Below are 2681 nucleotides of genomic sequence, written 5' to 3' on the forward strand. Positions count from 1 at the left end.
AAAAAAAAAAAAATTATACAAGTAAGACACAAACATGTTCTTTGATTTAAATAATTCAGCATATACTGAGTAAAACTTCTACTTCTTCCTTTTCTAGCACTATTACTTTTCTGTACATGTTTCTAAGATCTTTCCCAGGGCATTTATAGCCATGAATCTATTGTGTATATACACACATATAGTTTTTTGAAGAAATGGGATCATGTTAAATACATTGCTTTGTACTTTGCTTTTTTCACTGAACAATATAGGAGATGCTTCTCCCCACTCTCCCATGTTTCAAAGTTTCAAAGGATTAGTGTTTTGGCCCTGATAACTTTGTCACTTTATCCCTTCTTTATTTATTTTTTTGAGACAGAGTCTCACTCTGTTGCCCAGGCTAAAGTGCCATGGCACCATAGCTTACAGCAACATCAAACTCCTGGGTTCCAGTGATCCTCCTGCTCCGTCTCCTGAGAAGTTGAGACTACAGGTGTGAGCCACTGTGTGCCTGGCCACTTTATTCCTTCATGAATTGAAGCAATCCATGATGGCTTTTGGGTGCTGTTGACTACTCCTGTGTCTCAGTGAATCTCCAGGCAAGCCACTGCCTTTGGATTCCAGAGAGCTTCTAGACTCTTGTTTCTGTTTCTGGCCAGGGCCCTTTCCCAGATGCAGGGGTCCCTGGGAATTTATTCTTTTCTTCCCTGGCATGAGGTGTCAATTTACTTTTCTAATTCATACCTTCACACCTGAGCAATCTGCCTTGCTCACATTCACAATCATCAGAGCAGAAGACTGTTTGTACAGGTTCACTGGGAGCAGGGCTATTTGCAGCAGGTTCACTGGGAGCAGGGCTTTGGTGTTTGGAGTTTGAAATTTTTTTCTAGTATAGCCAGCTCCACCTTGGATCAGACCTGCTCCCCAGGGCAGGATAATACTTGAGGTCATTCATTCATTCAACAAAAGTTTTTGAGCACCTACTGCATGCACAGCTCACAGCAACCTCAAACTCTTACTGCTTACTTTTTTGGTGACCTTAAGCTGCTTTGTTTCTTATATTTTCTCAGGAAAAAATGGAAATGATAAGAATACCTACCTGTGTGGTTGTTAGGCAACTGGTTATGTAAAGGAAGAGCCTGGCACACAGTGAGCTGAAAACAGCAGCTGGTGTGTGTGGGGGGAGGTGTTACTGTTCTGACTCTCAGCAATGAAAAGCATTGAAATCATTACCTGTTTCATAGCTAAGTTTTGGTTTTGTTTTTCATTTTCTTTGAGACAGAGTCTCACTTTATCACCCTCAGTAGAGTTCTGTGGCATCATAGCTCACAGCTATGGTGAGCTGAAACCTCAAACTCTTGGGCTTAAGTGATTCTCTTGACTCAGCCTCCCAAGTATCTGGGACTACAGGCGCCCACCACAACACTTGGCTTTTTTTTTTTGGTTGCTGTTGTCATTGTTGTTTTAGTTGGCCTGGGCTGGGCTCAAACCCACCATCCCCAGTGTTTGTGGCCAGCGCCCTAAACACTGAGCTACAGGTGCCGTCTTGTTTTTCATTTTCAATATCATGTTTCATTTTCTAATTTTGTGAATGCTTAATACTTTAGCATAGCAGCAGATGCTTACAATTTTAAAGTGTATATTGTATATTTTAACATCTTTTTGAGATATATTCACATATCATAAAATTCACCCATTGAAGTGGTTTTTAGAACATTTAGAATTGTATAACCAAAGCCATAATCTAAACGTCACCCCCAAAAGAAACCTGATACCCATCAGCCGTCACTTTCTATTCTTCCTCCCTCTGTCTACCTTTCAGGCCTAGGTAACGACTAATTTCTCTACCTCTGTACTTTTGTTATTTCTAACATTTTGTATAAATGGAATCATGCGATATATGTTTTTTTGGCTCTGATTTCTTTAACTTAGCATGCTTTCTAAACTCACCCATAATGTAGCTTATATCAGTACTTTGTTCCTTTAAATTGTCCAATAATATTGTATGACTGCACTATACTTTATCCATTCATCAGTAAGTACGATTGAGATTAGGTATGGGTTTTTTATTTTTTATTTATTTATTTATTAAAAAATTTTTTTATTAGATCATAATTGTGTACATTAATTCTATCATAGGATACAGTGTGTTGCTTCCATATACAGTTTGAAAAACTCTCATCCAACTGGCTAACATAGGCATCGTGTCTTTCTCATAATTGTTATGTTAAGACATTTATATTCTTAATGTACATAGTTACCATTCAATAAAAAAAAAGCAATAACAAAAGAAAAAGACATTTATATTCGACCTTTAGACAAATTCACATGTACCCTAATAGGATAAATCATAGGCGTGATCCCCACAATATCATTCTCTTCCCCCATCTTCCCCCCTCCCCTCCCCTCCCTCTTCCCTTTCCCTGTAGTCTTGGACTCCATTTGGATTATAGCTTTCCTAAGATAGCTAACAATTAGTTTCATAATAGTGTTGAGTACATTGGATACTTTTTCTTACATTCTTGAGATACTTTGCTAAGGAGAACATTTTCCAGCTCCATCCATGTAAACATGAAGGAGGCAAAGTCTCCATCTTTCTTTGTGGCTGTATAGTATTCCATGGTGTACATATACCACAATTTATTGATCCATTCATGGGTCAGTGGGCACTTGGGCTTCTTCCATGACCTAGCGATTGTGAA

The sequence above is a fragment of the Otolemur garnettii genome, unplaced genomic scaffold, assembly GCF_000181295.1.
Source record: "Otolemur garnettii isolate 467f Iridium unplaced genomic scaffold, OtoGar3 scaffold00179, whole genome shotgun sequence".
Classification (NCBI taxonomy): Eukaryota; Metazoa; Chordata; class Mammalia; order Primates; family Galagidae; genus Otolemur; species Otolemur garnettii.